This window comes from Oncorhynchus masou, chromosome 24, assembly GCF_036934945.1.
Source record: "Oncorhynchus masou masou isolate Uvic2021 chromosome 24, UVic_Omas_1.1, whole genome shotgun sequence".
Lineage (NCBI taxonomy): Eukaryota > Metazoa > Chordata > Actinopteri > Salmoniformes > Salmonidae > Oncorhynchus > Oncorhynchus masou.
The window spans coordinates 61,011,665-61,034,140 of NC_088235.1; positions in this window are offsets into that span (position 1 = coordinate 61,011,665).

The window sequence follows — 22,476 nt, forward strand, 5'->3', positions numbered from 1 at the left end:
ATGGAGCAGCCAGAGCTGCCAGTCTGCATGGAGCAGCCAGAGCCGCCAGTCTGCAAGAAGCCGCCAGAGCCGCCAGTCAGCATGGAGCAGCTAGAGCCGCCAGTCAGCATAGAGCAGCTAGAGCCGCCAGTCAGCATGGAGCAGCCAGAGCCGCCAGTCAGCATGGAGCAGCCAGAGCCGCCAGTCAGCATGGATCTGCCAGAGCCTTCCTCCTCTCCTGTGCTGCCAGAGCCTTCCTCCCCCGCCTGTCCGGCGCTGCTGCCGGAGTCTCCCGCCTGTACGGCGCTGCTGCCGGAGTCTGAAGAGCCCCTCTGTCCCGAGCTGCCCCTCTGTCCCGAGCTGCCCCTCTGTCCCGAGCTGCCCCTCTGTCCCGAGCTGCCCTTCTGTCCCGAGCTGCCCCTCTGTCCCGAGCTGCCCCTCTGTCCCGTGTTATTAAGTAGGGTTGCCGTGGCTAGGTCACGGAAGTGGACAAGGAGGGGGAAGACTACGGTGAAGTGGGGGCCACGTCCAGCACCAGAGCCGCCACCGCGGACAGATGCCCACCCAGACCCTCCCCGATAGGTTCAGGTTTTGCTGCCGGAGTCCGCACCTTGGGGGGGGGGGTACTGTACTGTCACACCCTGACCATAGTTTACTTTGTATGTTTCTATGTTTTGGTTGGTCAGGGTGTGATCTGAGTGGGCATTCTATGTTGGATGTCTTGTTTGTCTATTTCTATGTCTGGCCTGATATGGTTCTCAATCAGAGGCAGGTGTTAGTCATTGTCTCTGATTGGGAACCATATTTAGGTAGCCTGGGTTTCACTGTGTGTTTTTTTCATTGTTCCTTTCTCTGTGTTTTGCACCAGATAGGACTGTTTTAGGTTTTCGCACGTTTGTTGTTTTGTTAGTTTATTCGTGTACAGTTTCTTTATTAAAATAAAATTAATAACAACCACGCTGCATTTTGGTCCGCTCCTCCTTCTACAGACGAAAGCCGTGACATGGCTGAAATTTCATAAAACGTCTGGAAAATCTCTTTAATTGTAAATGTCCAAAAAACAAATGTAGCAATCAACTATTACACAAAGTATTGTAGCAATTTAATGTAATAAAATTAAAAGAAGCTTAAGTTGCCGTTTCATTCAACATACTATTTGAAACAAACATTTATTTGCTGAAATGTTTGCCGTTGCCCAGCTATTAAAATGGACAGGGGGGCTGTTTGAGACTGCATTTAGTTGAAGTGTTACAGCATATGACATGTTAGCCATTAGATATGGGGAGATTTCATGAAATAAGAGCACACATTTCAGCAAATAAATGTCTGTTTCAAATAAACACCGGGTCTAAATGAAATGAAAGCTGAATGAAAGTGTGTGGGATTTAGAGACAGGAAGCTTAGATGTTGTGCTTATGAGTAGAGAGGCGGTGTACTGTGTTATACGATTATGTAGTAATCGACTATTTCACACAGTATTGTAGCAATTTAACGTAATAAAATGAAAAGAAGCGTAAGTTGACGTTTCATTCAACATACTGAGGAAATATTCAAATAACCCAGATTGTTCGCTCATACTTTGTTTCACACCTTCAAAATTAACTATGCCGTTTATTAGAAAAGCCCACATTTCCTCTAACTCCTCTTTAACTTGAAAACACAGTCAGTCAGTCACGTGCTCTCCAGTCAACATGTTTGACTGAGCAGCATCAGTTGGTCTTGAGAGGAAACCTCTGCAAATGCCTCTCTATCTGTAAGTCATGTCTGCCTGTCTGCACACAACGTGCCTCCACTACTCTCTGCTGCAACTAGAGCCTTGCAGCAAGCTCAGATGACCACAAAGATCGTGCCGAGATACACACAGAGAAAAATATGAGGGAGAGAGAGAGAAAGACAGATTGGGGTTGTGATAGCGTCAGTCCATCTCGTTCCTGTACCCAAGAAGGCAACGATAACTGAACTAAATGACTACCGCCCCGTAGCACTCACTTTTGTTATCATGAAGTGATCCGAGAGACTAGTCAAGGATCACATCACCTCCACCTTACCTGCCACCCTAGACCCACTTCAGTTTGCATACCGCCCCAACAGGTCCACAGTTGAAGCAATCGCCATCACACTGCACACTGCCCTATCCCAACTGGAAAAGAGGAGTACCTATGTAAGAATGCTGTTCAATGACTACAGCTCAGCATTCAACACCATAGTACCCTCCAAACTCGTCATTAAGCTCGAGACCCTGGGTCTCGAGACCCTGGGTCTCAACCCCGCGCTGTGCAATTGGGTCCTGGACTTTCTGACGGGCCGCCCCCAGGTAGGGAAGGTAGGAAACAGCATCTCCACTTTGCTGACCCTCAACACTGGTGTCCCACAAGGGTGAGTGCGCTTGGTACGCCTGGTACGGCAAATGCACCACCGTCAACCTCAAGGCTTTCCAGAGGGTGGTGAGGTCTGCACAACGCATCACTGGGGGCAAACTACCTGCCCTCCAAGACACCTAAAACACCCTATGTCACAGGAAGGCCAAAAAGATCATCAAGGACAACAACAACCCGAGCCACTGCCTGTTCACCCCGCTACCATCCAGAAGACGAGGTCAGGACAGGTGCATCAACGCTGGCCCGAGAGACTGAAAAACAGCTTCCATCTCAAGGCCATCACACTGCTAAACAGCAATCACTAACTCAGTGAGGCTGCTGCCTACATAGAGACTCATATCACTCGTCACTTTAATAAATGGATCACTAGTCACTTTAAACAATACAACTTTAAAAATGTTAACATATCTTACATTACTCAGAACGCATGAAAATACTGTCCCTTATACCATCTATTGCACCTTGCCTATGCCGCTCGGCCATTGCTCATCCATATATTTATATGTACATATTCTTATTCCATCCCTTTGGATTTGTGTGTATTAGGAAGTTGTTGGGGAATTGTTAGATTACTTGTTAGATATTACTGCACTGTCGGGAACTAACATCACAAGCATTTAGCTACATTCGCATTAACATTGAACATCTCTGGAGAGACCTGAAAATAGCTGTGAAGCGATGCTCCCCATCCAACCTGACAGAGCTTGAGGATCTGCAGAGAAGAATGGGAGAAACTCCCCAAATACATCTGTGCCAAGCTTGTAGCGTCAAACCCAAGAAGGCTGTAATTGCTGACAAAGGTGCTTCAACAAAGAACTGAGTAAAGGGTCTGAACACTTATGTAAGTGTGATATTTCAGTTTTTCTAAAAACTTGTTTTCGCTTTGTTATCGTGGGGTATTGTGTGTTGTCAAATGAGGGGGGGAAACTATTTAATCCATTTTAGAATAAGGCTGTAATGTAACAAAATGTGAAGGGGTCTAAATACTTTCTGAATTTACTGAAAGTAGAAATACATTTGTATTCACACTCATATCAAAAACCTAGCACAAGAACAAAAGTGAATTTAAATAATTTTTATTCTGAATATGTGAAATGTCATAAAAATAGTAGAGAGAATGATTTATTTCAGCTTTTATTTCTTTCATCACATTACCAGTGGGTCAGAAGTTTACATACACTCAATTTGTATTTGGCAGCATTGCCTATAAATTGTTTAACTTTGGTCAAATGTTTTGGGTAGCCTTCCACAACCTTCCCACAATAAGTTGGGTGAATGTTGGCCCATTCCTCCTGACAGAGCTGGTGTAACTGAGTCAGGTTTGTAGGCCTCCATGCTTGAACACACTTTTGCAGTTCTGCCCACAAATGTTCTATAGGATTGAGGTCAGGGCTTTGTGATGGCCACTCCAATACCTTGACTTTGTTGTCCTCTGTCACGACTTTGGAAGTATGCTTGGGGTCATTGTCCTTTTGGAAGACCCATTTGCGACCAAGCTTTAACTTCCTGACTGATGTCCTGAGATGTTGCTTCAATATATCCACATCATTTTCCTACCTCATGTTGCCATCTATTTTGTGAAGTGCACCAGTCCCTCCTGCAGAAAAGCACCCCCACAACATGATTCTGCCACCCCCGTGCTTCACGGTTGGGATGGTATTCTTCGGCTTGCAAGCCTCCCCCTTTTTCCTTCAAACATAACGATGGTCATTATGGCCAAACAGTTCTATTTTTGTTTCATCAGACCAGAGGACATTTCTCCAAAAAGTACCACCTTTGTCCCCATGTGCAGTTGCAAACTGTAGTCTGGCTTTTGTTTGGCGGTTTTGGAGCAGTGTTTTTTTTCCTTTCTGAGCGTCCTTTCAGATTATGTCGATATAAGACTTGTTTTACTGTGGACAGGTACTTTTGTACCTGTTTCCTCCAACATCTTCACAATGTCTTTTGCTGTTGTACTGGGATTGATGTGCACTTTTCTCACCAAAGTACGTTCATCTCTAGGAAACAGAACGCGTATCCTTCCTGAGCGGTATGACGGCTGTGTGGTCCCATGGTGTTTATACTTGCATACTATTGTTTGTACAGATGAACGTGGTACCTTCACGCATTTGGACATTACTCCCAAGGATGAACCAGACTTGTGGAGGTCTACAATTTCTTTCTGAGGTCTCTTGATTTTGCCATGATATCAAGCAAAGAAGCACTGAGTTTGAAGGTAGGCCTTGAAATACATCCACAGGTACACCTACAATTGACTCAAATGATGTCAATTAGCCTATCAGAAGCTTCTAAAGCCATGACATCATATTCTGGAATTTTCCAAGCTGTTTAAAGGCACAGTCAACTTAGTGTATGTAAATTTCTGACCCACTGGAATTGTGATACAGTGAATTATAAGTGAAATAATCTGTCTGTAAACAATTGTTAGAAAAATGACTTGTGTCGTGCACAAAGTAGATGTCCTAACCGACTTGCCAAAACTATAGTTTGTTAACAAGAAATTTGTGTAGTGGTTGAAAAACTAGTTTTAATGACTCCAACCTAAGTGTATATGAACTTCCGACTTCAACTGTACATAGTATTTGCCTATGTGATGAATGATGATCACTGGCAATCAACTGCAGTGTTGGATTATTACCCCATATCATGGAATAACTGTGTGAATGTTTATTTTAAGGGCAAATGGTGGACATACAGAATTATTTGATTTGAATGAATGGTTGACACAACAGAAAAACAGGCCAATATTGTCTCGTCTAAAAGGTTAGTGCAAGTTTGCTTCAGTATTAATTTCTCGATTGCGTGAATTTGTGTGTTGTGTCGTGATTGACGACACAAATGGATGGATGCGCACCTGATAAAAACCTTATAGCCTACTGTGCAATACATTACAAAATAACCAGAAACCATTTGAGAGCTAAAGGTTGACAGCACAGTGTTTCTCATCGTGTTGATAATTTCACATCTGCTCCCGCTGTTGTTGTTGGTGACGTCGGGGTGAATTCCACCACTGATGGAACTGGGGGTGCCCTAAGCCAGCCCGTCGGGCTTCCACGTCCTGGCTGGCTCCAGAGGTTTCCTCGCCTCGGTTGGCTCGGCGGGTTTCCGATCCACGTCACACTCCACCGGATCTTCGGGCTCCCTCTCTGCAGTGGGATAGACAGGCGTCTTGCCTCAGCCAGCTTGCCAGGCTCTCACGCTCCTGCCGGTTCGTTGGGCTTCCACGCCCCAAACGGCTTGCCCAGGGCCCATGTCTCAGCCGGTTCGCCCAGGTGGGGTGCCGGGTGGCAGCCGCTAGAGACAGGGGTACTGTCACATCTGCTCCCGCTCTTCCCCCCCCCTGGCGCTTGAGGGCACCAGGCTGCCCTGCATCACGCACTCCTGCCATCTATTACGCACACCTGCCTTCCCTCGTCACACGTATCAGCGATATTGGACTCACCTGGACTCATTTATCACCTGTTGATTTCCTCCCCTATATTTGTCAGTTCCCCAGCTCTGTTCCCTGCTGCTGCATTAATAGTTTTTTTGTCTATTGTTACCCTTGTGCCGACGCTGTTCCTGTCTCGTTCCATTTCCATTCCTTATTAAATGTTTGACTCCCCGTACCTGCTTCGTCTCTCCAGCGTCATTCCCTGTGACAGATAATTATCTTTTAAATGTAATTGTGTGGCTCGCAGGAGGCTGCTGAGGGGAGAGTGTCTCAGTGTCCGGAATGGAGCAAATGGAAGGCCATCAAACACATGAAAACCATGTGTTTGTTATATTTGTTACCATTCTACGAATTCCGCTCCATTTATTACCACGTGCCCGCGTCCTACCCAATTAAGGTGCCACCAGTCTCCTGTGGTGTGGCCATCTTTATTGCACGACAATTTCTGGTTTGCGGAGAAATGCATTGAAAGAGATAAACGAAACTACCATCGAGGTCTAACTTCTAATTTCGGATGTTTTCTAAGATCTGATGAGTGAATTTGATCGTTGTATTCAATGTATGTTTGCTGTTATCAAAATAACCGGTGGTAAGTTCATGCAGCCACTCACCCCACTTGCTTCAGAGTGCACATTCAGCTCATGACAGGAACAAGCACATAGATCTCATGCACTAAATGATGGTAGGTTAGAATGTAAGGATGAATATGCCTTTTTTTCCTCAGGTAGAGGACTAGATAGTTATATTATGCATGTATGAGCCATACGTTGACATGTTGAGTCCAAAATGTAAAGTTAAAAAAAAAATAAGCTGGGGCTGCAAACCGGACTTCTTCCCGGCACTTCCTCCTGAAGCTTCTGTGCATGTGTGTATTCATCTACGTGCAGAGAACAGGCCACTCAGGCGAATGGGGCTCATTTAATAAAGTTAGATCAAAGCTGAATCCGTGTCTGCAATATCCCATACTGATCACAGTATTCTACATAACATGACTGAATATAATCGCATAACCTTCCTGTAAGACAAAAAGACCTCCGCATTAAATCGGGCATGGAAATTCTTAAAGTTGTTCACCGGTGAAACATCCACGCAGCATCATTTTGCATAGCAACCATTTGATCTCAATCCGTTTCATGGGGATGTGCATTTAGATCTTCTTGACTTACACAGTGTTGTTTCGAAGTAGTCTACAGTGTTGATTTGAACGATGGAGTGAACGGATTGTAGAGCAGATGGTGTTAATTAACCAACTATAGCATGGCCTACCTGTGTATGGTTTTTGTGTGTTTTTGTCATGCATTAACGGTGTCCTATGCTATTATACACGGCTCTGTTACGACGAATACGGTGATCATTACAGTGTGTGATCTTGCAGACACTGATTCAACTTTGACCTAACTTTATCAAGAGAGCACCATGACCATTGGCCTGAATGCCCTGTTCCCCGAGTGCAAAGTAGAGAATATGCAAATGCACAGAAGCATCAGGGAAGCTCTAAGGATCCAGAACAAGTGGGATCTGCAGTTTCCCCGGAATATCTCTTTAAGACAAAGTTAGTAGGCCAACAACATCCCAGTACACTTTCACCCAATTCCTTCTGATAGTACAGTCATCATTCCTTCACTCCGTCCGCTCTCCTCCTCCCTCTCCCCCACTCCCCATTGGCAACCCCCAGAACAGCCCATTGTCCCTGGTGAGCACGGATAGTGATTTTTACGGTTCCCCCGTAACAATAATCTGAGGCCAGACTGGCTTCTTTATGAACTCAGCAATCTTCTTTTAGAATCCCTAAATGAGTGGGATAGGTGGGCGCACTTGAGAAAGAAAGTGGAGGAGAAGGGAAATAAGAAGTGACATTAACAAAAGGCTTGGTCTCCTCCTGTTTCCAGTGTCAGCTAGGCCGGGGCCCTGGGCACTCCATGCCACATCCCTTTGATGTTACCAGCAGGCTGGGATCCTGTCAAGTGGAGGGTGGAGGGGAGGGGTGGAGGGGAGGGGAGGGGAGGGGTGGAGGGGAGCGGATCAGTGGAGGCTCTTCGGAGGAGTAAGGGGAGGACCATCCTGCTTAGTGAATACATGTTTTTTTTATAATTGCGAAATATTCAAAAAGTTATAATTTTTAGATAAAACTATACTAAATATATTCACCAAATAACTGATTAAAACACACTGTTTTGAAATTAAGGTCTACAGTAGCCTTAACAGCACACTCTAGGGTAGCACCATGGTGTAGTTGGAGGACAGCTAGTTTCCGCCCTCCTCTGGGTACATTGACTCCAATACAAAATCTAGGAGGTTGGTGCTTCTCACCCCTTCCATATACTTCGACAGTAATCTAGATGACTTCTAGAGGACGTCTTCCAACTTATCAGAGCTTTTGCTGTTTGAACGGACATGTTGTCCATCCAATCAGAGGACCAGAGAATGAATCTAGTACTGAAAGCATAAGCTACAGATAGCCAGCACTGCAGTGCATAAAGTGTGTTGAGGAGTTCACACAAAGAAAGAGAAGGACAATAGTTGAACAGTTTTGAACAAATGTATTTCTTTAAAAATGAATTTAGCTAACTCAACAACCTGACTCAAACAGCAGGAAGGCTATTTATGTTAGCTAGCTAGCTAGCTGGCTAAGGCTATCCAACACTGTAAAGGTAAGCTTTCGGTTTGTAAATGTATTGCCACCGGGGCCCTCCGGTGTAACTGCTAAACTGCTTGCTGTACATTGTACTGTGGGATTGTACACATGGATTGAACTGTGGGTTTACTAACATGTTAGTTCTAGTTTGTTGATTATAAACTTAATATGGTAACAACGATGTAGGCTGTGTTGCGGTTAGTGGTATCAAGGATTAGCTTGCAGAGGTTTTTGTGCCTGGTCACAGACAGCTGTTATGTTGTGTGCTGAAGTCCACAAGCGAAGGGAAAAGGTGAGAGTAGGGGAGTGCTTAGACGTAAGAATGAATTATACAATGAGCAAAGTGACGATGCTGTATGTGGCTGTTGTGAAAGTAAACTGTGTGTGCTGGTGAGCAGGGATGTATTCATTCCGTCGATTCTCTTGCAAATTGTTTCTTAAATAGAAGCAGACGGAACAAAACTGGGAATTTGTCCAAAAGAATCTCTCGTTTTAGCCTCAAAATGGAACGTTTTATTTGACTAGTGATTACACCTCAGATAAGCCAGATGCAGGCAAGTGTGTGCAAGGTGGTATTGAATGTGTCACTGTCTGTCAGCATGATTACTCCAATTTGTCACTCGGCATGTGCACCTTCGTCACCAGTGGACTTGTAAAGTCCCCTCTGTTCAGTCAAAACCTATTATTCTTTGCTAATGATCAGGTGCTCCCATTAATACCCTCAGAAATCAATCAACAGGATGTTAGGTGTGTGTGTGTGTGTGTGTGTGTGTGTGTGTGTGTGTGTGTGTGTGTGTGTGTGTGTGTGTGTGTGTGTGTGTGTGTGTGTGTGTGTGTGTGTGTGTGTGTGTGTGTGTGTGTGTGTGTGTGTGTGTGTGTGTGTGTGTGTGTGTGTGTGTGTGTGTGTGTGTGTGTGTGTGTGTGTGAGAACATCTGATGGTAATCACTCAAAGATAAAGAGTTTTCTTGTATTCTTATCGTGTTCATTTCCGAAATTACTCATACATTCGTGCATACAATGTTTTTCAATTAATTATTGTCCTGATTCTTTGTATCTTTGATCATTGATTCATTGATAGTTTTCTATGAATCAAAGGGGCAATCTGTGATTCCAACATAATTTTTTTGACATTTAAATTAATGATATATCAAATCAAATGTTATTTGTCACATACACATGGTTAGCAGATGTTAATGCGAGTGTAGCGAAATGCTTGTGCTTCTACTTCCGACGGTGCAGTGATATCTAACAAGTAATCTAACAACAACTAGCTAATACACACTAAGCTGAAAAGGGGTGAATGAGGATATGTACATGTAAGTATATGGATGAGTGATGGCGTAGGCAAGGTGCAATATATGATATAAAATACAGTATATACATGTGATATGAATAATGTAAGATATGTAAACATTATTAAAGTGGCATTATTTAGAGTGCATTGTACAAAGTGACGAGTGATCCATTTATTAAAGTGGCCAGTGATTGGTTCTCAATGTGGGCAGCAGCCTCTCTGAGTTAGTGATTGCAGTTTATCAGTCTGATGTCCCTAAGATAGAAGCTGTTTTTCAGTCTCTTGGTCCCAGCATTGATGTACCTGTACTGACCTCGCCTTCTGGATGGTAGCGGTGTGAACAGGCAGTGGCTCGGGTGGTTGATGACGTTAATGATCTTTTTGGCCTTCCTGACATCGTGTGCTGTAGGTGTCATGGAGGGCAGGCCCCCAGTGATGCATTGTGCAGACTGCACCACCCTCTGGCGAGCCTTGGGGTGCTGTTGCTGTACCAGACTGTGATACAGCCCGACAGGATGCTCTTGATTGTGCATCTGTAAAAGTTTGTCAGGGTTTTGGATGACAAGCCAAATTTCTTCAGCCTCCTGAGGTTGAAGAGGTGCTGTTGCGCCTTCTTCACCACACTGTCTGTGTAAGTAGACCCTTTCAGATTGTCTGTGATGTGTACGGCAAGGAACGTAAAACTTTCCATAATTAAAGAGCAGCAGTAAAATAACAATCGCGGGGCTATATGCAGGGTGTACCTGTACAGAGACAATGTGCGGGGGCACTAGTGTCAAGGTAATTGATGTAATATGTACATGTAGGTAGAGTTATTCAAGTGAATATGCATAGATAATAACAGAGAGTAGCATCAGCGTAGAAGGAGGGGGGTCAATGCAAATAGTCTGGGTAGCCATTTGATTAGATGTTCAGGAGCCTTATGGCTTGGGGGTAGAAGCTGCTTAGAAGTCTCTTAGACCTACTCCAGTTCTGCTTGCCATGCGGTAGCAGAGAGCACAGTCGATGACCGCTGTTGCGCCTTCTTCACCACACTGTCTGTGTGAGTGGACCATTTCAGTTTGTCTGTGATGTGTATGCCGAAGAACTTAAGACTGTACACCTTCTCCACTGCTGTCCCGTCGATGTGGATAGGGGGGTGCTCCCTCTGCTGTTTCCTGAAGTCCACAATCATCTCCTTTGTTTTGTTGACGTTGAGTGAAAGGCTGTTATCCTGACACCACACTCCGAGTGTCCTTACCTCCTCCATGTAGGCTGTCTCATCATTGTTTGGTAATCAAGCCCACTACTTTTGTGTCGTCTGCAAACTTGATGATTGAGTTGTAGCCGTGCAAGCCATGCTACGCAGTCGTAGGTGAAAAGGGAGTGCAGGAGGGGGCTGAGCACGCACCCTTGTGAGGCCCCAGTGATGAGGCAGTGAATTGGAGATGTTGTTTCCACTACCTGGGGGCGGCCCTTCAGAAAATCCAGGACCCAATTGCACAGGGCGGGGTTGAGACCCAGGGCCTCCAGCTTGATGATGAGCTTGGAGGGTACTATGGTGTTGAATGAACAGCATTGATGGCAGGTAGCCTAGTGGTTAGAGTGTTGGACTTGTAACCGAAAAGTTGCAAGATAAAATCCCCGAGCTGACAAGGTAAAAATCTGTCGCTCTGCCCCTGAACAAGGCAGTTAACCAACTGTTCCTAGGCCATCATTGAAAATACAAATTTGTTCTTAACTGACTTGCCTTGTTAAATAAAGGGCAGGTAGTTTGCCCCCAGTGATGCGTTGTGCAGACCTCACCCCCCTCTGGAAAGCCTTGAGGTTGACGGTGGTGCATTTGCCGTACAAGGCGTACCAAGTGCACTCACCCTTGTGGGACACCAGTGTTGAGGGTCAGCAAAGTGGAGATGTTGTTTCCTACCTTCCCTACCTGGGGGCGGCCCGTCAGAAAGTCCAGGACCCAATTGCACAGAGCGGGGTTGAGACCCAGGGTCTCGAGCTTAATGACGAGTTTGGAGGGTACTATGGTGTTGAATGCTGAGCTGTAGTCATTGAACAGCATTCTTACATAGGTATTCCTCTTGTCCAGATGGGATAGGACAGTGTGATAGCGATTGCATTGTCTGTGAACCTGTTGGGGCAGTATGCAAACTGAAGTGGGTCTTGGGTGGCCTGTAAGGTGGAGGTGATATGATCCTTGACGAGTCTCTCAAAGCACTTCATCATGACAGAAGTGAGTGCTACGGGGCGGTAGTCATTTAATTCAGTTGTCGTTGCCTTTTTGGGTACAGGAAGAATAGTTGCCATCTAGAAGCATGTGGGGACAACAGACTGGGGTAGGGAGAGATTGAATATATCCGTAAACACACCAGTCTACTGGTCTGCACATGCTCTGAGGACGCGGCTAGGGATGCCATCTGGGCCAGCAGCCTTGCGAGGGTTAACATGTTGAAATGTTTTACTCACGTCAGCCACGGAGAAGTAGAGAGGGGGGGTGCAGTCCTTGTTAGCGGGCCGCGACGGTGGCACTGTATTATCCTCAAAGCAAGCAAAGAAGGTATCTAGTTGGTCTGGAAGCATGATGTCGGTGTCCGTGACGTGAATGGATTTCTTTTGAAGTCCGTGATAGCCTGTTGACCCTGCCGCATATGTCTTGTGTCTGAGCCATTGAATTGCGACTCCACCTTGTCCCTGTTTCTGGTTAGAGTAGGTTTTAATAGTCTCAGTGGGTACAACATCTCCTATGCACTTCTTATAAACACCCTCACTGAGTCAGCGTATAGTTCGATGTTGTTCTTTGAGGCTAACCGGAATGTTCCAGTCCGCGTGATCAAAACAATCTTGAAGCGTGGCTTCTGATAGGTCAGACCAGCGACGAATGGTTCTCGTCACTGGTTCATCCTGTTTGAGTTTCTGCCTATAAATCTTCTTAGGGATAGCCCCCTTTTTAAAATGTTCGCCTAAATGACATACCCAAATCTAGCTGCCTGTAGCTCATGCCCTGAAGCAAGGATATGCATATTCTTGGTACCATTTGAAAGGAAACACTTTGAAGTTTGTGGAAATGTGAAATGAATGTAGGAGAATATAACACAATAGATCTGGGAGAAGAAAATACAAAGAAAAAACTTTGAAATGCAAGAGAGAGGTCCCAGTTCCAGCCTTCACTCTGGTTGTAATTCCGATGGTGTCCACATGTTGGCAACAGTGTATGTGTGAAGTTTCAGACGCATATTTGAAGTATGAGCGACCTACAGGCCATTTAGTGTGAAGTCACCCAGGTACATATGGGCAAATCATGAAAGAGACATTTGCATTTATATATACATTTTTCTGCAAGAATATCATCAAATCTGTATATGTAGCCATATTATAAGTTCAACATTTGCAAAACAAACAGTTTTCATAACTTCATAACTCTGAATATTCTTAGAAATATTGTCCAAAAGGAAAAGGCATGCTGTTGCGAAAGGTTAGCACCTACATTTTGCAACAGACACAGGGTTTCCGGATACTTCCGTAAAGCCCAGCTCAGTGGCTATGTAGCCAGCTTTGTTTGACCCCGATTGGTGCTTATTTGACAAAGATAGAATCGTTCAAGTGAAGACCGCCAGCGTCATCGGTGTGCCATGAAGGCGTCGCTCCCTGACCAAATATGCTGTCCTATAGGATATTCTACACCCCTAATGAAAAAAGTACACCGATGACGCTGTCATACTTGAGTAAAAGTAAAGATAGCATAATAGAAAATGACTCTAATGAAAGTCACCCAGTGAAATACTACTTGAGTAAAAGTCTAAAAGTATTTGATTTGAGATATACTTAAGTTTCAAAGGTACATTTAATTGCTAAAACATACTTAAATATCAAAAGTATAAATAATTTCACATTTCTTATATTAAGCAAACCAGACGGCACCATTTTCTTATTTGGCACACTCTAACACTCAGATATTATTTACAAAAGATGCATTTGTGTTAAGTGAGTCCACCAGAACATAGGCAGTAGGGTGGTTCACGTGTTCTTTTGATAAGTGCATGAATTTCCCAATTTTCCTGTTCTGCTAAGCATTCAAAATGTAACGAGTACTTTGGGGGTGTCAGGGAAAATGTATGGAGTAGAAAGCACAATATTTTCTTTAGGAATGTTGTACAGTTAAAGTAAAAGTTGTCCAAAATATAAATAGTGGCCTCTGGAGTGGTGCAGTGGTCTAAGGCACTGCATGGCAATGCTAGAGGCGTCACTACAGATCCGGGTTCGATCCTGGGCTGTGTCGCAGCTGGCCTCGACTGGGAGACCCATGAGGTTCAGGCGCTCGCACTCTGGTGACTACTTGTGGTGGCTAGGCTCATGCACGCTGACTTCTGTCGCCAGCTGTACTGTGTTTCCTCCGACACATTGGTGCAACTGGCTTCCAGGTTAAGCGTGCAGTGTGTGAAGAAGCAGTGCGGCGTGTTTTGGTGGACACATGGCTTTCAACCATCGCCTTTCCCACATCTGTACGGGAGTTGCAGCGATGGGACAAGACTGTAACTACCAATTGGATATCACAAAATTGGGGAGAAAAAAGGGGTACAAATAACACACACAAGAAATATATGTATAAATTAATAAATATAAACAATAAAGTACAGATATCTCAAAAATAGTACTTTAAAATAGTTTTACTTGTCATGCTCTCACACCATGACAAACAAGATTCTCTGGTTTGATGAAACCAAGATTGAACTCTTTGACCTGAATGCCAAATGCCATGTCTGGAGGAAACCTGGCACCCTCCCTACAGTGAAGCATGGTGGTGGCAGCATCATGCTTGGGGATGTTTTTCAGCAGCGGGGACTGGGAGACTAGTCAGGGACTGGGAGACTAGTCGGGATCGAGGGAAAGATGAACGGAGCAAGGTACAGAGAGATCCTTGATGAAAACCTGCTCCAGAGCACGCAGTACCTCAGACTGGGGTGAAGATTCGCCTTCCAAGAAGACAACGACCTTAAGCACACAGCCAAGACAACACAGGATTGGCTTCGGGACAAGTCTCTGAATGTCCTTGAGTGGCCCAGCCAAAGCCCGGACTTGAACCCAATCTAACATCGCTGGAGAGCTTGAGAGAATCTGCAGAGAACAATGGGAGAAAATCCCAAATACAGTAGTGCCAAGCTTGTAGCGTCATACCCGAGAAGACTTGAGGCGCTGTAATCGCTGCCAAAGGTGCTTCAACAAAGTCCTGAGTAAAGGGTCTGAATACTTATGTAAATGTCATATTTCAGTTTTTGCTTTGTCATTATGGGGTATTGTGTGTAGATTGATGGGGGGGGGCAATTCAATCGAAGAGCAAACAATTCACTCAATGAAACAATGAATGTTCAAGAATTGGTGGGAGACAGTGGAGCACATTCTGGAGAAGTGAGTGCCTACATTCTGCAGAGACACCCCCCCGTCTTCGCCACACACCCCTCCCCTTCTTCTTGTCTCAACAGTTGAAATTACACTCAAGACACTTTATCGTCCCACATTTTGATGCTTTTCAACTGTCAGCTGAAACGTAATAATTATCTTGGCCTATTTTCAAGCACGATGCCCAGATTGCTTGCTTCCCAAATAGGCATAGGCCTATGCACTTGTGATTTGAAACAATCCACAGCTATATATCAACAACAACAACAAAAAAGATAGTGATCCTCTGTGGCTAAGTCAAGCTCTCTGGTAATGCATTTTTGAATGATTTTATTTAGACAGGAGTAATTATATCATTTTGGCAAAGCATTTACTTTAGGGGAAGCCAGCATCTGAACAGTGCACTGTGCACCCGCCAGCTTTCCTCTCTAATTCGCAAGTGGCTGAAACGAGAGATCTGTATATAATGACGAGATGCTCATGTCTCCACTCTAACAATGCGAGTCGTTGTCCCAAAGGCGGGAATGCTGGCGAGAAGCTTAGGTCTGGATATTATGCCCATAGAAAAGCATTGGGCTTCGCTTCTTCCTCTCTGCTGAAACTAGCGAGCGAAACAGCGCCCCTCTGGCTTACTATATGTAGCACATGTATCTAATGCTGTGTGGCCAGAAGAAGTATGACATACTCTACTCCTTTTGTCCAGACAGCGTCAGATACATATGGTCTACACATATGGAGACAGAGTGGCTCTGTTTCGCCCGCAGATTGATGCGTCTTTCTGTCGGCACGCATCTCGGTCAAGCAAATATTTCAACATTTTATTTGGACGAGCAAGGAGGTACAGTAGGGCGGGCCAGGCCCACTAGGGTCCGCACATAAAGCTGGCGCTGCGAAGTATAACATAACGCCTTCTGGAAGTATTTTTAGGGGTTCAGATTTTGTCCAGTCTGGACCAGTCTTGATATGGCCCAAACATAGACATCTATAAATGAAGTATTTTCAACCAAAAATTAAATGAATATGATTTTGGACATCTTTTCAACATAACTTTGCTTACTTGGACTATTCTAGTTTTAGAGGGGGTGGCACATTTTTTTGTCTCGCCTAGGGCGAAATATAAATATATAAAATATATTTTTGTTTTCCTTCGTATGCACGTATGTACTGTACATGAACAGAAAATAACAAAACTGTGAAGTTATAAAGTTATAAACTAGATAAATCATCTCACATCACAAAGGAGGGCCTGCGCTCACATGTAGGCCTGTATGTGTTACGTGTCAGGCGGTCCCATACCAACAACCCCAGAATGGCACCTTGGCACTGCTAGGTCGTCAGCACAGGGTCAGTCTACTAAGACCTTATCCCTGCCTCTCAGTCAGTTTAATGGGTGCCAGTGTGAATGCCCCATGAATGCCCCATGGCACCAGCACAAGCCTCTGACGGGCAGCGGGCCTGGACAGACAAAACCTGTGAAGCGAGAGAGAGAGAGAGATAGAGAGAAGGAGAGAGAGGAACTTTTAAAAGAAACCCTGACACCATAAAGCAGTGGAGAGACCAGCGTCCCACCACCACCAGACAGCCTCAAAACAAGAGCCCAGGGAGGGAGGGGAGAAAAGCAGGACAACACAAAAACAGCCCCTCATCCCCTTTTCCTTCCCCCTGCCAGCCCAGCATTTACATTAGAAGAGAAATGGCACAGTGGTCGTGGAGAGGGGAGGGGGAGGAGAGGGGGGGGTGACTATTCGGTGCAGTAAACACTATAAGACTATCGCCATGGAAGCCCGTGCGATATTCCAAGGCATCTGCCCCGGGCCTCTTCCGAAGCCAAGTGCCCCCCTCCCGCCCCATGTCCCCACTCACCCCCCGTTCGCCGGTCCCTCATCTGCCCATTGCAGCTTGCCCACCACAGCAGATGTGCACAGAGGAGATCCATGGCCTTGCATGAGCAATCCCCTGGGTCTGGGTTGAGGGAATAGGGGGCACAGAAAGGGTGTTTGCCCTTGAAATAATGTTGTGTAACCAAGGCTGTGTGATCTCAGCCAACCAGCCAGCCAGCAGCCAGTGCCTCAAGAGAACCTCCTCTTCTCTCTTTGCCTAAAGGAAGGGAAGGGTGTGGGGAGGAGGAGGAGAGGGGGAAAGGAGGGGGGGGCAAACAGGTGGGGTTGAATGGTGCTCCAGCGTGAATGCATCCATCCTTTCAGTGCTCGCTTTCTTGAGGCATGTTATGACAGGTCAACTGTATGGCAGATCAGGGAGAGAAGACATCCGTCTGTATAGTGTAACAGTTCCCATGTTATAATTGAGTTTGACTTGTAAATTCACTGTAAACAAATCCACTATAATTCCTCTACATCAACTTGTGAATAGGTTCCAAATTGCCATTTGTTATTGTAACTTCTCACAGTTGAAATTAGGATTCTATCCTTGCTGGGTCTATGTGAACATCCCTCACTGCCCCGGTGCTGCTGTGCCACTGTACAGAAGCCTACTTCCCTCTCCTACCCCGAGGCCCCAACCACCCAACCCTCCAGCATTCATCCAAACCACGAATGTGAAGAGTATCCCCCCAACCCCTCCCTCCACCCTCCATCCTTGTGGATCTCATTTTCTTCTGTACAATATGAGGCCCCTGGAGGGGTCTGAGGGGGAGCTGTGGAGGGGTGTAAGAGAGAGAGAGAGAGAGTGGGAAGCAGCTGAAAGATGGACAGAAGGGGAGAGAGAGAGAGAGAGAGAGTGAGAAGCAGCTGAAAGATGGACAGAAGGGGAGAGAGAGAGGGAAAGGGGCAGAGAAAAGGGAGGGAAAAAACAAGCCTTCTCGGGGTCCCTCGCACAAAAGACAAAGCAGAGAGGGAGGGATGGAGGAATAAAGCGAGAAAGGGAGAGAGAGATAGAAAGGGAAAGAGAGGGGAGAGAGAGAGAGAGAGAGCGCGTGCAGTTGCTGTCAGGCGCTAAGGAATTCATGGTCGATTTGTCCTTGTTTGCGGCCAGTTTGTTGTAAAAGGAAGAGATGAAGGGGAGAGCCAGTGGAAGCAGCAACAGATTGCAGATGCCTCTATTGGAGCCTTGTGAAAAGCAGATCCCTCTCAGCCCTCATGCAGTTCAGAGCCACCCCAGAGAAAGGGCCCTTTTTACAGTAAAGGACTGCCTGGCACATTGTCAGCAACTCAATGGGTTCTGCTGAGACTGGGAGAATACAAGGAGGCCCACTGTTCAGAGCCCCATGCAGCCCTCCTTTAGAAAGAGAGAGACATAGAGAGAGGGCCTGGCTGGGGCTGGGCTGGGACCCCGAGGGCTCTACAGAGGGTTTAGAGGGCCCAGGCTGAATGGAGATGGAGCCTTTTGTGCTTTCTCCAACAGACGGGACACTTTTGGAGATTCCTATGCAGATCAAAGAGAATGTCTTCATTCCAAATGAACTTGGACTAGTGTTGAAGGGAGGCCGTGTTAGAGGTTGGCGGGAAATTGTTTGTGTGTGTGTGTGTGTGTGTGTGTGTGTGTGTGTGTGTGTGTGTGTGTGTGTGTGTGTGTGTGTGTGTGTGTGTGTGTGTGTGTGTGTGTGTGTGTGTGTGTGTGTGTGTGTGTGTGTGTGTGTGTGTGTGTGTGAGAGAGAGAGAGAGACAGGCTCCTGTGGTGTGTGAGTGCTTTGGCTGGGACAGTGGGGTGTCTGCCCAGTATGGGGGCTTATGCATCCCCTATTAATGTTTTTTGGGGGTTAACAATGCTGCCATGCCTCAGGTAAGGACCCGGCAGATTAATACTTATCGGGGCCTATTAAACCTCCTGTCAATCAACTCAGTGGCCCACAGGACCCATGTCTACTTCCAGCTGTTTCATTTTGGGTGGGGGGGTTTGAGTGTGTGTGTGCTCATGCCCACCTGAGGTTGGCAGTGTGTTTCTTTCCTCTCTTATTCCCATGACAACACGCACTCAGTCATGACAGCACTCACAAGGGAAAAGATTACCATTGCCCCCTCCCCCCCACACACACACACAAACACACAATCACTCTCTTTCCCAAACACACACACACACACACACACACACACACACACACACACACACACACACACACACACACAGGCCAACATTTACAGGCTCCTACACCCACCCATTCTGCCCTTGGTTACCCTCAACCTAAAAAGTCAAACTTTGCACAGTCACCATGACCACTGTAGAATGGTGTAGAAAATGCAGCAGATAAACAAACTGTTGGCCAATACTGGAGGACATTCCATCCCCAACACACATTTTCCAACACACACTCTCCAACCTCCACGCTTCAAGAGGTCATCCATGGAGGACAGCCACAGTCCAAACAGGAACCAGCTCTTCCTGCAGAATCCCCCTCTTTATCTACAGTATGATGAGAGAGCGAGAGAGAGCGCACAGAACGCTTGTTTGGGACACCTCTGACTGCAAGGTTCCTCCGATTGTTACCCAGTGACTTCAACAGGAAAGCCTAGAGGCTAAGATAAAAGAAAGAGAGCGGGAAAACCATGTGGAAAAGACAGAGAGCGAGAGAGAGAGAGACAGAGAGAGAGAAAGACAGAGACACACAGAGGTCTCGGAATGACGTTCCCCAGGACTGTAAAAACGGCCCTCAGAGAAAGCAGTGCGAAAGTGATGGCCAAAGAAAAACAGAACAAACAAAGAGTGGAAACAACACTGTGGTGATGGTTAGTCAAGTGTGGTGGTTTGAGGCTCCATGTTGGCTTGATTTATGGCAGTATGAGGTGAGAGACTCAGAGATGAATACACAACCTGCTGACGTGCGTACGGTACTGGGGATGGATTTAGGTCTAATGAAATGATGACGGAACCTTGGGCAATCAGTCATCATACAGTCAACATACTGTACATACGACACCCACATCTTATTGAATTACCCAACATGCACCGGGAGCAACGTGAACATTTATCAAGTGCAATGTTTTTGAAAGCATGCGTAGCAAAACTACAAAACAGGTTTAGAGTGGAGCAGCAGCTGAGGATGGCGACAGCCGTGATCTGCTGAGATTGTCATTGAACCGGTTTCCTGCATTGTTTGGTTAACATTCACGTATGCAAACAAGTGAAAGAGGAAAAAGATTTTAAAAAAGGAAGACAAAAAAAGCCAGCTGAGGTTGTAATGAACAGACGGAGCTCTGTCGCCTAGCTCAGTGCCACAGCCACTGAAGCGGGCCCCAAACGGGTCCTCCTCACTCTGTGATATCTGGGTCAGATCACCCTCTCTCGCTCGCTGTCACTCTCGTCCCTCTGTGAGGCAAGACGTGTAAATGTGATTGACGTCATCGGGCGCCAAGTGCTCTCACGCCACTGTCGTGCCGCCCTGGTTACGCCAACGGGCACGTGGTGGTTGTCTGGGTGACGGACGGACGGAGGGGTGAGAGGTGGTGAGGCTGGTTACGTGATTGATCCAATCTGCCAGGTTCCTGTGTTTTGGTTTAGCACCAGCTGACCTAAGCAGCAGTAAAGAAGCTCTCTGTTCTTGCCATCTCTAATAGGAGTCTGGTTGTGTGTGTTCGCTCCAGGGCCGTGGCTACCCATGTGTATCAATAGGCCTCACATCACTGGCTCTCTGTGTTATTGAATTTCATGTGGCAGCCTGCACAGATAGAGAGATGAACCTCTACAAATCTCTGATCAGCTGCAGCAAAGTCATTAGGCTAAACCAAACCACATAGATAAGTTAGCATCTGAAACAAGGTCATCGCTTGGTGAAAAGACAAAAGTGAACAGTGGCATTTCAAATCCGCTTCTACGAAAAGGGATTAAACGCTTATCTGTGGTGACTCATAACTTTAAACCGGTCAAAACAAAGTATGGAATCTCAACACATAACCCAGTGAAATAGCCAAGTGCAGCACTTCTTTAAGTTTGCAACCATTAATTATTGGCCTTGCCCTGAACTTCAACAATGATGAGTGTTTATAGACTAAAGAGCAGATTGCCTTCCGAAAGGGATTTACCAAACTGGTCCCAGTATGCGGGTCACGTTTGTCATTGGCTAATCCTGTGTGATGCATACAGTACCTGTTTGAACAGACACCAGGTTCTAAGGTCAATGCACCAGACATACAGTTGAATTCGGAAGTTTACATACACTTAGGTTGGAGTCATTAAAACTCATTTATCAACCACTCCATAAATTTCTTGTTGACAAACTATAGTTCTTGCAAGTCGGTTAGGACATCTTCTTTGTGCATGACACAAGTTCTTTTTCCAACAATTGTTTACAGACAGATTATTTCACTTATAATTCACTGTATCATAATTCTGATGGGTCAAAAGTTTACATACACTAAGTTGACTGTGCCTTTAAACAGCTTGGAAAATTCCAGAAAATGATGTCATGGCTTTAGAAGCTTCTGATAGGCTAATTGACATCATTTGTGTCAATTGGAGGTGTACCTGTGGATATATTTCAAGGCCCTACATTTAAACTCAGTGCCTCTTTGCTTGACATCATGGGAAAATCAAAAGAAATCACCTAAGACCTCAGAAAAAAAATTGTAGACCTCCACAAGTCTGGTTCATCCTTGGGAGCAATTTCCAAAAACCTGAAGGTACCACATTCATCTGTACAATAGTACGCAAGTATAAACACCATGGGATCACGCAGCTGTCACACCGCTCAGGAAGGAGTCTCACATTCTGTCTCCTAGAGATGAGATGTGGGGGTGCTTTGCTGCAGGAGGGACTGGTGCACTTCACAAAATAGATTGCATCATGAGGTAAATTATGTGGATATATTGAAGCAACATCTCAAGACATCAGTCAGGAAATTAAAGCTTGGTCGCAAATGGGTCTTCCAAATGGACAATGACTCGAAGCAAACTTCAAAAGTTGTGGCAAAATGGCTTAAGGACAACAAAGTCAGTATTGGAGTGGCCATCACAAAGCCCTGACCTCAATCCTGTAGAAAAGTTGTGGGCAGAACTGAAAACGCGTGCGTGAGCAAGGAGGCCTACAAACCTGACTCAGTTACACCAGCTCTGTCAGGAGGAATGGATCAAAATTCACCCAACTTAAGGTGGGAAGCTTGTGGAAGGCTACCCGATACATTTGACCCAAGTTTAAAAAAAATGTATAGACAATGCTACCAAATACAAATTGAGTACATGTAAACTTCTGACCCCCTGGGAATGTGATGAAAGAAATAAAAGCTGAAAGAAATAATTCTCTCTACTATTATTCTGACACTTCACATTCTTAAAATAAAGTGGTGATCCTAACTTACCGGGAATTTTTACTAGGATTAAATGTCAGGAATTGTGAAAAACTGAGTTGAAATGTATTTGGCCAAGGTGTATGTAAACTTCCGACTTCACCTGTATGTGGCCATCTTCCTGTCACAGACGGTCAACAACACTT